We start from the raw sequence: 14,277 nt of genomic DNA on the forward strand, positions 1-14,277 counted from the left end.
AACTCGGCAAATTTATGAACAACATTCAGAGATTCACATCATCTTAGTTGGAGCCATTCCCTCCAATGTCCCCTTCCTGCACGTCATGCCTGAAGGCAGTCCCCACTGGGTCTGCCCTGGACTCGCTGACAAAAGCCAGCAATTCCGAGCTAGTCTACAGCAGTCCAGCATTGCTAGTTGAGCTTTGCTGTCAGCTGTCACTTCTCTCTTCCATTAGTATGATTTTGACTTGCAACCTCCTCTGCCCTCGTCCAGTTTGCTGCTGCTTAGCTGCTCTGGGCTGAGGACAAAAGACACCTGAAAATGTTGACGCTTGAATGCTGTGTGGGAATCAAAAATAAGAAGTTCTGAGGGGCCCGGCTTTTGTGCAGGGACATGAGTCTCCTGCTTCGTATCTTCAAGGCCTCTCCCACTTACTTCTTTGGGTCAGAGCTGTGTTCCAGACTGCCCTCTGTATACACGATATATCCCCATTTACAGCTTGAGTGTTCTTAAAGCAAAATAAATACCAGCCTTCTTTACGATGCCAGCATCACGATCAAGCTGCAGCAAAATGAACACTTCATTGCCCCCTAAGAGCTGGAGAGAGGGAAGCTGTTCAAATGCAGTGTATTCTCCATCTTGCTTTAGCAAAGAAACGTGTTCATAAAATTAGTATAAATGGTCACAACTTATATACTTATGTCGTCCTTTAAGCTTTTATGCTGGAGGTGGTCCTAATTCTTCCATCTCTTTTCACGCTGTATAATATGAACCAGTCCATAAAATTGATGACATCTTTCAGGTGACCCCGACTTGGTGAAACGCAGAGAAGAGTTAAGGAAACAAACCCCCGCACAGCTGATTCCCCAAGAGTGCCCGGCTGCAGAACGGGGTCAGGCGTCTGGTAACTGCTCCATCTGCACCAGCCATCCTCATTGCCATTATAAGCCGCAAATGGCAAAATCAATAGGGAGAGATGAAACTGGAATACAAAGAGGACTGAAACTGCTACAAATCACTGCTCTACCCTGGGAGGCCCGAGCAGAAGCTCCTCGGAGAGTTTTGCTGAGAAAGTCTCTGCTATTCAGCCAAACTACCAAGCTTCACCTCCAGGACCTTTACTCCCAGGTGGACAGATAGGTTCTGGGTAGCTCCCCAAGCATCCGGGAGGGAACAGCATCGCGCTCACCGAGCTTCCGCAGGCCCGTTTCCAGCGAGACCCCACGCACAGGGGAAGGGGGAACAGCACAGCTGCTCTGCTCGGTGATGGCCAGTCAGATGCTCGTCCCTAAGCCTCCAACCAGCAAGCTGGGGGCCCCACGGGCAGCCAACAGGTGTATAAAACAGAGACTGATGGGGAGGGCTCCCTCCACACGGACTCGCCTCACTCCCCGAGCAGTTAAATTCCCTCTCGCTCTCCAGGGGAGGGGACCTCCCCCAGGTTGATTGCTTTCCAGCTCCCCGCTGCTCTCGGCAGAAATCTTTCAGGAAATATCCAACTCTCTCTACTCCCATACTCATTTTTAATTCTGCCATAACCCATCCATCCATTTATTCTAAATATGTAACAAACTTTTAATATGTGCCAGGTATTTTTCCAGGTGCTGAATCCCTGTACATCCTAGATAGAGAACAGAAAAGCAAATAGATACGTAGTGAAAAAAAAGAAAGAAAGAAAAAAGCTAGGTGCCATGAAGGAAAATCAACAGGGTTAGGGAAGACAGAGCAACAGAAACAGAAAGGCCTTTCTGGGGAGATGAAGTTTGAGCAAAGACATGACGAGTAAGAAGGAGCAGCCAGGGGCAGATCTGGGGAAAGGGTGCTCCAGAGGGAACAGCCAGGAAGCACAGAGTGTCCAAGTGAGAGGCCCCAAGAGGGCATCGCGATGCAGATTGATCCGGTAGTGGTGGAAGAGAAGACAAGTGGTTATGTTCGGGACAGGTTATGAAGCCAGAGCTGGTAGGACCTACTGAGGGCTGGGATGTGGGGTGAGGGAGCAAGAGAGAAGTCACAGAAGACTCCGGGTGGTAAGCCTCAACACTTGCATATGTGGGGGTCCTCCCAACAGAGATGGGAAAGAGAAAACACAAGGATGGAAGATGGTCCTCCATACACAGATGCGGAAGTCTGAACACAAAGATAAGTGGTGATCCTCCCAACAGATACAGGGAAAAGAACACACACAGATGAACAGTGATCTTTTAAACACAAGTGAGGGAAAGAGAATGGAAGGATGAATGGGGTCCTCCCAGCAGAGATGAGGACAACTCAGGGAAGCAGAAATGTGAGGGAGGTAAACAAAAACCATGCTAGACCTTTGGATTGAGGTTCATCAGTTCCCACTACCAAGGGAATTGTAGCTATTAGAGTTCTGCTACTTTCAAGTACATTCATAATATAATATTTCTATCACTGGGAATTAACTGAATGAAGAACAGAGAATGCATTCTGGGTCCATTATATGCGCATCACACAAAGATGACCAGAAAGAGTGAGAGGGAACAATAAGATGAGGTCAGGGAGACAGGCAGGAGACAAATCACAAAGGCTTATAGCTGTGTTACAGCGGACAATTATTTAACCCTCTTGGGCCTCATTTTAATCATATGCAAAATGGGGATGATGATAATAATACCTACCTCAAAGAGTTTTAACGAATTATGATTTGTAAAGTTCTTACTTAGAACAATAAATAACACACAATTAATATTATGGGAAAGTTTTAAATTTAACAAATAAGTAAAGTTTTGGTCTTTTGCCCAAGCAATGGGAAGAAATTAGCAGGGAATAACAAGATTAGATTCTCCTAATGAAAAAAATAATAATAAATGAACATTTAAATGCATTTTTTTGGTGGTAGATAAAATAGTAATGAAGATCATGGCATCTGTGGTTTAGAGGTCACAAAGGTAATATGAATACATTCCTTGTAAATGCATTTAATTAGAGCTTAGTGGCCAAAAAGATCTCAGGCCTACAAATTGTGTATTTAGAAACCAAAGTTTATATACACGGTATCTTCCCAATTCTGGACATGGAGATTGTCTCCAGAGCCCTTCCCAGGTTTTTGCAAATTCTCAAAGGCTTGTTTTTGTTCTTCTTAGATATACGTGGGTTACTTAGATATACTTAGGTATACTTGATGGCAACTGAAGTGTTTAAGAGGTGGAAAGTGCAAGGGAAGGAAAATTCAGTGGCCCTGGAGAGGACTGTGGCTAGCCACACTCTCTCTCTGACTAGTTATTCCAGGCAACCCCAGTGTCGGCAGCCCACTCACCCAGCTGCTGGTGCACCCATCCAGGCACCACCATCACACTCACATACTCCAGAGAGAGCACGTCTTGTTCCTGGACAGGATGTGAGCGTGAGAAGGACCAGATCACAGACGGCCTCGCTAAGACAACTACAAAGGTGAAAATGACTCCTGATTAGTTTACTGTGTAAATACAACTCTATATTCATGATTTCATTTTGAAAAACATTGTATTTTAAAACATTTTTTTAAAAACATATTCAATTTTAAAACATATCCATTAATAGTTTACATAAAGGTATTTTTTTTTGTTCAATTTTTTAAAGAAAGCAATATGTTGGCTTGTGTGTTGGACAGATAGCCAGTGGTTGTGTGGAGACTTGGAGAGGGGGAGATGGGTTAAAAGGCTGCACCTATAATCCAAGCCTGCTGACGAGGGCCTGAGCTAAACCCTCAGCCAGAAGGAAGCAAAGAGGAAGATGAACCCTACTGACTTGAGAGAGGTAGACTCAATAAAGGTCTGAAGTTGCAGGATATGGGCGAGGTTTCCAAGCTAGGATGCTGGGGGGATGCTGAAGTCATGAAGAGAGGTCAGAGCATGGAAGACGGGCAGGTCAGGATGGAGGAAAGGCGATCACGGGGTAGGCTTGGGACATGGCGCACTTGAGCTCTGTGTAGGCAAAGCTGTGCCACGGGCAACAGGACATATCCTCTTTCCTGTGTGTTAACTAACATCTCCTGGGCTCCACTCAGACCAGGGGTTCAGGGCAGTTCAACAAAGATGCATTAAGCACCTGCTGTGCTTCACACATGAAACATTGTGCAACACACACATCTTTTCATCTCATCCTCACAACTGCCTCAGCTCCATGCTGACATATGACAAACCTTTGGCTTAATTAATTTTCCTGAGGCCAGAGAGCTCTTTGTGTTGTGATCTCCCCGCTACTCCAACCCACAGCAATACTGGACACCCCACCCTGGGCTCTCCCATTCTGGGCCCATGCTCTGAGTCCTTGGAGAAGGGAAGTGGGCCTCATTTCTCCTGGTGGGTTAGGAGTTTAAGAAATACCGATGCTTAAAGAAGTAAGGAACAGGGTCCCCCTAAAGGGGAGTGCCTCACCACCCCCTACCCTAGAGAAGCAGCAGAGCCTAGTGGGGATGGTTTCTGAAGCCATCCCTGCCCTGCCAAATGCCAGTGGTGTGGCCAGTGGCAGGTTAGTCAACCTCTCTGTGCCCTGCTTTACTCACTTGTAATAAAGGAGTAATATTGGTACAAAGCCAATATTGCTATAGTGAACATTAAGTGAGTTAACACATAGAAAGCACTAGAATTACACCTGGCACGTGCTACATACCTCATACACACAGCTGCATTATTCTGACTGTCTTGTTGGATCCCTAGAGGCATCAGTTTTACTGCCAGGCTTCTTGAGACCCTGTGATGTAACGGAAGTGCTCAGGCAACCTGGGCCCTGGTGATAAATAAGAGCTATCACTCTAATTTATGTTGTTAATGCTTCTTTTTAACTTAACATGTGTATTTTACCTAATTGAGTCCATCCATTGATTCCAGAAGAATCTTATTATTAATCTGGTGCAAAGTACCAGATTATAGATTGGAAGATTTAAAAAGTGAATCAGAAAGCTACCTGTCCAGGGTCGGGGTGGGGGTTGCTCAGTGGCAGAGTGCATGCCTGATGTGCACAAGGTCCTGGGTTCAATCCCCTGTGCCTCTGTTAAGGGGGAAAAACAATTTTTTTAAAGAAAAAGACCTGTTTAAAAAGTAGCTAACTGTATTAAGTCAACTCAAACACAGTAATTAGTTTGTCCAAACAACCAGCCAACTCGGTAAAACCTGTTTTTCTTTTTTTTTTCTTTTTGTCTAAGTTTCTTTTTTCCTCAATCAGAACAAAGACATGGTTCAGAGATGGTAGTTACTGATTTGGACGTCAACGTGGCATCACTATATTCTCAAGGAAGCTCAAGGAATCTCCCTCAGGTTCCACGGGGAAATGTGAGCCACAGGTGCGAGGTGGCTTAGCCAAAGCCACTGGGCTCATTTCCATCAGAGGTGGAAATAAAATTGATCGCTCCAACTCCAAATACAGTGAGCTTTCCACTAGAGCATACTGACTCGACACTCTGCTCCCCCATCCACTAGGTCACTGTTCAACACGCCTGTTTGATCGTGCAGCTGTATCAGTGAAAAACAGTTGAGCAGACAACACAATATACGCATTATAAATATGCCGCTATGCTAACATATTAATTACATTAAAAACCCCACACAAAACTATAAATTTAAAATTTGAGATTTTTTTTTCTTTACCTAACTAGATCATCTGGTGCACACTGGGGCGAAAGGCCCTCCCACTTTTAGAGACCACGGTTCTGGGTGCTGTCCTGGGCAGCCAGTAGAAATGGTACGGAACTGGGGATCCCCTGAGTCACCACCAAACAGCTTCTGTGACGTATCTGTATTCTCTTGTCACTGTAACTGATTACCACAAATCTAGCAACTTAAAACAAAGTGTTTATTGTCTCCTGATCGCCGTGAGTCAGAAAACCAGGCACAGCATGGCTCAGGGAGCTCTGAGTGTCTCACGAGCTTGAATTCAAGGTGTCTGCAGGGCTGCGTTCCTCTCTGGAGGCACGAGGGGAGGATTCAGGTCCCTGGGGTTGCAGGACTGAGGGCCCCGTCTCCTTGCCAGCTGCTGGCCAGCGGCTATTCTCAGCTTCTAGGTTGGCATCTTCCAGGCTTGTGGCCTTTCGTCTTCAAAGCCAGCAGGGGCGGGTCAAGTCCTTCCCAGACTTTGAATCTCTGATTTCCCTTCTGCCTTGTCTCTCTGACAGTCAGGTCACTTCTCTAGAACTCAATTTCTTCAACAGAAAAATGGGGAAAACAACATCTATTTCAGACAACTGGTTTGAGGATTAAGTAGGGTAAGAGATATGAAATTATTCTGAATACTGTGAAGCAACAGATGTGAGGAGAGGTGGGAGCTGGGGGGATTAAAAAGGGGAAGGAGGGCCAGGGGAGCTTTTCTCTACACTGAAGATAATCAATATGACTCTGATAAGAAAAGAATAAGTGTCCACAGAACACTAGAATTAGGGGAAATTAAGGGAGATATTATTTGTAAAAAGCATTCTGTAAATGCTATAGTAGTATATAAATACTGCAAATTTTTATAAAATAGAATACACCAAATGAAACACAAATTAACTTCAAGGCTTAACATATACTCTGTATCCCCAAAAGGATCATAATTTAAAAAATGTAGTAGAAAAAAGTGATCACAAACCAGCACGCTACCACAGAGCCTGCAGATAGGCAAATATCATTTGGTGAAAACAAGTATTTCTTAAGCTCCACAGATACCATCACGGGGTCAGTCACTTAACTTCATTCCTCAAATGTAAAACGGGAAGAATAATCGCACCGACCTTAGGGCTGCGAGGAATAAAGAATGCACGTACGACACTCAGCACAGTGCCAGGCTGTAAATATTATCTATTAGTTTATCACTGAACTCAAAAGAATGAGGCTATGATCAATAGGTCATAAAGGCAACATATGACAACCAACAATCTATTGCTGGCTCCCAGCCCTTTAAAACAATCAAAAGACTCACATACCCCTCAAAAAACAATATGCAAAAGAATAAAAATATCTTCCAAGTCTCTGTAAGTCGTAGGCATTTTACCCATGATGTTGTCTTTTTTGGGGCTGCAGAACTTGCAGGAATGATTTAGCTAAAAGCAAAGGGTTATGTGAATTTGCAGTTTCACTGACTAGCAGTTCTGGAAGATGCTTCCAACAGGTGCACCTTCATCCCGAGAAGGTTTAGTCGGGGCTTGGCTGCCTAGACTGCCGACACCTGGTGGTTTTTATAGCACACGCTCAGCTAAGAGGAACGGCAAAGGAGAGGACCGGGTGCAGACAGATGCACCGCACTCTGGGCGTGAGTAAACTCTGCGTCCCCAGCTGCACTTCGCACCCTCAAGTATTATACACACGGCAGCAACCGTGCCACACTCCTGGCAGGATTTCAGGACGCTCTGAGCTTGAATGCCCCCCGAGAGACCAGAAGAAAGTAAAAAGAGAGATTTAAAATATCAAATGCCCTACTACCTGATGTGTTATGTTTAACGGACGTGATTTAAAATGAAAATCAAAGGGCTTTTCGTCTCAATGTGACAGGCTCTAGGGAGACTCTTAAAATAGAAAATATGAAGCAGATCCAAGTAAAGATTCCACGAGAGAAAAAGAAAGAAAGAAAAGAAGGAAGGAAAAAGGAAAGAAAGAAAACTGAAGGGAAAGTTGGTGAAAGAACAAAAGCTATAAAGGGACAACTACGAGACTTATGAACGGCTGGAAATTCGGCAGAGACTATTTGAAAGAATCTGTTTATTTCTTCATACTGTTAGGGAGTTAGATAAGAAGGGGCACCGGGCAGATAAGGTGGAGGAAACGGAGAATGGTCCAGAAGATGCCGGGATGCCCGTCTGCAGCATAAGGGGCCTTACCTCCTCTAAAATGAGTGCCAGCAGGAAGCAGGTTAGAACCCAACAGCCGCAACTGCGTGGTGGCCACAAGGACCTAACCGGACATGACCCAGTGCTCATTGTAATGTAATTAGCATGGCGGTTTAAGCCCCTACCCTGGGCTTTTCTGTGTGCGTCCTGGGTAAGGACATGCGCAAAAGGGGACAAGCCTGACTTAGCGCTCCAGGGTGAGAGCTGTCAATCAATCAAGAAACCCCCTGTGAGTGAGGATGTAAGAGGAGGGACAAAGAGCCCTGCGCTCCGCCCTTGGATCAGCCCACCTTCCAGTCTTGGAGGTGTGCTTCCCTTTGCTAAAGGAAACCTTTAAAATCTTTCACTACACAATGCTTTCATCTCCCGTCTGAATTCTCCTTTGAGCAAGACAAGAATGGAGGCTTTGTCCTTCCCCCTTTTGGGGTACCAATACAACAGACATTAACTATGTACCTACTGTGTGTCAGGCACCAGCACGTCAAAGAGCTACTCTACAGGGGGAACCAGTAAACAGAGAGAGACATTTCATGACAGGGGTAAGTACAAACAGAATGACAGGGAAAGGATGGAGAAGGGACACCGGACTCTGTGGCACCAGGGGAGAAGGAAGAAGATAAACACAAGAAGACAAGTGAAGGTGAATAGAAAAGGGAGACAGGACTGCCCGCCCTGCAGCTGGGACCCAGGGAAAGGCCCTCCTCTCTGTACCTCAGTTCTCCCAGACATAAAGGAAGGTTCCTGGACTGTGTCATCAGCCCAGGAATCCTATGAATACTGTAAGCAGAAGGTCATCTTTAATTCCTCTCATTCTTTATATTCCACCGTCAATCTGTTCAAAGTGCCTGTCAATGCTACATTTAAGATATGTACTCAGAATCTGACCTCCTCTGGCCCCCTCTGTCTGTCACTATTTCTGTGGCCTGAGTCAACATCACGTCTCATCTGGACAGATGCAGCAGACCTAAGCTGTCTGCTTCTGCGCTCCATTCTCCAGAGCAGCCAGAGGGAGCCCGCCCTCCGGGAGCACGGCACTCCTCTGCTCAGAAGGCTGCAATGCCCCCACCCTGCTGCTGCCCAGCTCACAGAGGCTGCGGGATCTCTGCTCCGCCCTGCCTCCACTTCTCTTATGCCCTTCGTACCCTCCCTTCCCATTGCACCGGCCTACGTGCCATTCTTCCAATACCCTTGAAGGGATCCAGGCTTTTTCTCTCCGCCGGAAAGGCTCTGACCCCAGTTTCACTCTGCTGAAGTCCCAGTCCCCCTCCAGGCTTTCCTCAAATTTCACCTGGTCTGACCAACTGCGGGGAACTTACAACCTACCCCCACCCTCCCGATCCTCCTGATCATTTGATAATTTACTTATTTGTTTGGGGTATTGTGTCTTGTTTACCGTCTCCCTCCTGCCCTCCAGAACGGATGCTCCAAGAGGGCAGGGATACGTCTCCTTTGCGGACCACTAGCCACTGTGTCTTAGAACAGTACCTAGAGCACAATAAGCACCTTATAAATATTTGTTGAATGAGTGAATACACCTGTCTAAAGACAGATACAAAAGCAAGCAAATCACAGGATCTGCTGGTACGACCCCTGGTCACCCCCTTCTTCACTAGTGTGCAGCCCAGTGTGCGGGTGGACAGAATGCAGGAGGGCGGAAGGCTGGGCCCTCACAGAGCCAGCGCCGCCAGACAGCAGGGCGGGATGGAAGAACACTGCACGGGATGTCTGCAACATGATTCTAGTTTTGATTTGGTCGCAACTATGTGAACTCAGCCTCGACTGTCTTGGTTAGAGAAAAGGAGAGGCTTGGTCAGACCAGGGAGAGGCAAGACTCTGCCCTCAGGCCACATCCACCCCACTTCCTGTTTTTGTAAATAAAGCTTTATTAGAACACAGGCATGCCCATGCATTTACGTGCTGCCTATGGCTGCTCAAGTGCCGGGCTGAGCAGTGATGACAGAGCCGACACGTCTGCAGAGCTGAAAACATGTACGTAGCTGGCCCTTTACAGAAAAAGTCTGCCAACCCCTGGGCTAGACCACCAGAGTGTAAGAGACTCTGTTTTGTTTTGTTTTGTTTTTAATTCTTATTTTCTATTGACGTGTAGTCAATTTACAATGTTAGTTTCAGGTGTACAGCAGATTGATTCAGTTACACACATACATACAGACTCTGTTTTGTTCACCACCATCCCCCAGCACTTAGACTGTGCCTGGAACATGATAAGGATTCAAAACACATTTGAGAAACTCAGGTTTCCAGGCTGCTTCACTGAGCCTTGAGTAGGTGAAACAGTCATGGCAGGGGCTGACAGAACGGACCCCCTGTAAGGCACTGTCTAAGCGCTTCATTTGTATCGACTTCTTTCTTTAATCCTGACAACACTCCCAAGACAAGTTTTATTCTTCTTATCCATTTAATAGATGGAGAAACTGAGGCACAAAGAGATTAAGGAACTTGCCCTTCTAAGTAAGTGGGACAACTTGGGACCTAAACCCAAGCCATCTAATGCCACAGTTCCTACTTTTAACCGCCGCACACACTGCCTCTCACCTGCCAGAGGGACCAGGGCAGCTACTCATTGTTTTATCTGTTGCCTTCTACACATGCCTTTCTTTAAAGAAGGAATCTATATGTGAGTTTTTTAAAGCTTGAAAACCACTGAACTCAATCTAACGAAGTCACTTTAACACTCTGAAACCTAGTTTTAGCAGAACTATGCTACAAAAGAGTTAATAAAATTGCAATCTGCACCCCTGACCTTCCCTCTTCTCTTTACACATGGGGCTCAACAGACATCTCTGCACCAGTCCACTGCAGGAAAACCATCCTCTCCAACTGCAGGAAATGGAGAAGCTTCACTGCTTCTCAGAGAAAGAGTAACTTAAAAAATTAACCATAACTTTTACGTCCATTGCACTCTCCAAAAAAAAATATAGGAAAGAACTGATTCAAAGGGACTCAGAATCTAATTTAACATTTAATTGCTTCACTTATTGTAGAAGCTTAGAGGATGAGCTGGAACGGTGGCCAACACATGCAGAATTCCAGAGACTGAAGCTGCGGCTGGTGTAGCCATGGACTGGTGTGAAATTTCACTCCAGATTCCAGGGCTACTGCTCTTGGCCCTGAACTGCTCTTACTTTTCAGCATGTGAGCATGTTTTCCAACACAGAGACATCAATAAGCCAGGCCAAGGATAATCTCTAGGTCATTAATTAAACCCTGTGTACAGGCATGAACACGGTATCATCACACGGAACATACGGAGCCATAAACACTACGTGGAACCAGCAACTATAAATTATGAGCATATAATTCCCTTGAGCTTCATAAACCATAAAAACGAAGCTCAAGTGGTTTGTGTAGTCATTCGAATCCCAGAAGGAAATACAGCACCACGATTCCAAAGTTGCTTATTGTTTATTTTTATATAATGGATGGATCCTACTTCTCAATTCACGCGTGCCCTCCTCCCACTGGGGCCATCCATCCTCTCCTGACTCTCCCTGGCAGCCGCCCCCTCCCAGCCTGGCTTCCCCCAAGCTCTCCCCTCTTCACACAAACAGCAGCCTGCAGGGAGTTTGGGGCTTCTCACCTCACTAGCAAATGTTAATAATTCACGAGAGCAGTGTAACTCTGTGAATCATCAGTGACTTCTTTTTTTCCCGTGGAATGCAGCATGCGGAACATTGCATACCACGTAACCCACTTACAGATTCAGGAAAACAATGGTTATTGATACCTAATTTCTTTGTTAAAAGTATAGTTTTAAATGATTTGTTCCCTTTCCCCTGTCTGCAAATTCCTCCAGTCTCCACTCAAAATTACTATGTCCTTGTCTTAAATCCTGTGCATTCATCTACTCATTAACCTAATGATGAGAAATCAAATATTTAGTGATCACTGACTACATACTTAGAAATGTGCAGTAATCAGGGTGTTTTCTTCACTCGAGAATATGCAATCTGGTTTTAAAATAAGATAAATAATAAAATAGAATAAAATAAAATAAAGTAAAATAAAATAAAATAAAAACACTGCAGTGGAAAGAGCATGGGAACCGGAGTCAAGTAAACCAGGCTTGTAAATTGACCTCTGCTGCTTCTTAATTGTGTGGTATTAGGTATGACACTTAAATTCTCAGAACAGTAATTTTCTCATCTGAATAAATGAAGATGATACTGTCTACTTTCTGAGTTGCTGTGAGAGTCAGTAACATGTACCTCTTACTTGCTATCTGCCCTGGGGTAAGTTACATAACTGCTTGGCACCTCCATTTCTTCAGTCTGTAAAATGGGGATTATGGGTGTTCTTCTCCTGAAGTTATTCTGAGGATTAAATGTGTCAGCACATGTAAAATATGCAGAAGAGTGCCTGGTACGTCCGAAGTGCTCGATAAATGTGAGTGGCTCTGGTTGTTTCCATACACAAAGTGCCCATTCCATACCATTTAGTAGGTATTGAAAGGACTATAAAATAAGATCAGTAACAAACAAGACCAAAAAAAATTATTTCATACCAAATTGTGTAACATAGACTAAAATAATTTTTTAAAGTAGAGAAACACTCCCAAAGAAGTGAACACAGAAGAGACTCAAACATTATACACCCATGTTAACAGCAGCATTATTCACAACAGCCAAAAGTTGGAAGGAACTCAAGTGTCCAGTGATGGACGAACAGATAAACAAAAGATGGTACATATGTACAATGGAGTAAGACTCAGTCTTAAAAAGGAAGAAAGGTCTGACACAGGCTACAGCATGGGTGACACTCGAACACATTATGCTACATGAAAGAAGTCAGTCACAAAAGGGCAAATACTGTATGAATTCACTTGCATGAGGCACCTAGAGTGGTCAAATTTATGGAGACAGAAAGTAACATGTTGGCTTCCAGGGGCTGGAGGGATGGGGTATAGGGAGTCAGTGTTCAAGGGGTAGAGAGTTTCAACTGGGGAAAGATGAAAAAGTTCTGGAGATGAGTGGTGGTGATGGTTGCACAACAATGTGAATGTACTAAATGCTACACTGTACACTTAAAAATGGTTAAAATGGTTAATTTTATGTTACTGACGTTGACCACAAAAAAAAAAAAAAAAAAAAAAAAAGTTTAGAAACAGAAGAATCTGTAAAGAGGGCCCAAGAAGACCAGGAAGTCTCCGTAGAGCACGTGGCACAATAATTGCACTTTATTAAAATATAGAAAGATCTGGGGAAATGCTATGTCCCAAGCGAGGAGGACACATGAGTGAGGGTCCGGGCGGGAAAAGGTACAAGAAGAGCCCGGTCAGAGCTCAGGCTGTACTGGGGAGAGCGGACACAGAGAGGGGCCAGGCTGCAGCCCGTGCCGCCTCCCTGCCTGCCAAGTCTCACTTGCAGCCACACTGGCCAACACCCACCCTCCAGTCATCCGGAGCTGACTTCCGAATTCACGCCGCCTCTCAGGTCACTGCCCTTTCATCTCTCTTCACACACTTCCTTTGCCTTGGGACTCCCTTTTGTCCGATGACTTCCACTCCCTCCACACCAGCGTTCCAAGGTCCCCGCCTTTGCAATGCCTTGCCTGAGTCCGGAACTTCCCCTGCACTTAATGAATCCCTCCACAGCAAGAGCCGAAGCTCCTCAAAGGGAGGCCTGTATCTCTTTCCTCAGTCCAGGTCGCCACACCACGCCTGACGCATGTCGGTGCTCAACAGATGCACGTGGAGCGGATGAGTCCGGGAGACGCTCCAGCAGCGGGGCTGAGACTCCACGCACCGCCCACTGGTTAAGACTAGGAAGGCGAGGATGCGGGTGGGGTGGAGGAAAGACGAGCCCCAGAACAAGCACACAGAACGGCCCAGAAGGGCTGAGAGGCTGAGTTCAAGGAAGCAAGCGCGGAGGGCCACGCAGGAAGCTCTGGGGCCTGGGTTAAGTCATTCTGAAGAGAAGTTAAGGGAAAATCCTTCTTCACCTAGGACTGAATGTGGAAAGTCAAGAGCATTGATCAATTTTTTTAATAAGTTAAAATTTTCACTGTGGAGCGTTGAAAGCCTAGTTTCATTGACGGAGACCCGCAGAACCGGAAGACGAAGGCGGTTCACGGTCGGAGTTCCGGCTCCGCGAGGCCGCGCCTGCGCATTGCATTCGCAGGAAGGGGAGCAGGACCGGAAGTCCCGCCACGGCAGTCCCGCACACGTGGCTTCCCAGGCTGCTACCTTTTCAACCTAATACAGCCCCCTTCCTTTGTTTCTCCCCCCCTTAAAGGGCCCTGTCTTCACAAAACAGAGAGGCTAGTTTTCAAAGCTACTTCATTAGAAGAACTGAAAAGATAAAAAGACAGTAGGTTCAGTTACAAACAACATTCCGTTAGAGATGAATGAATTTAGCATCCGTCTTTCAGGGAAAGAGCAACCCTGTGTAAACATCAGAGGGATGTCTTTGCAAGTCCCTGTGTGACTCTAAACAAGGGGGGGCCAGGTCCCTTACTCACCCGCTCCGCACCGCGGTGTGCCT

General features: G+C 45.7%; 1 long non-coding RNA gene across 5 annotated transcripts in view; it reads right to left on the reverse strand.

Annotated features, from left to right (window-relative positions):
- LOC123612296 (uncharacterized) overlaps window positions 1-14,277 on the reverse strand; it is a 165,048-nt gene that overhangs the window by 112,799 nt on the left and 37,972 nt on the right. The window lies entirely within an intron of this gene.

Source organism: Camelus bactrianus, chromosome 25, assembly GCF_048773025.1.
Source record: "Camelus bactrianus isolate YW-2024 breed Bactrian camel chromosome 25, ASM4877302v1, whole genome shotgun sequence".
Classification (NCBI taxonomy): domain Eukaryota; kingdom Metazoa; phylum Chordata; class Mammalia; order Artiodactyla; family Camelidae; genus Camelus; species Camelus bactrianus.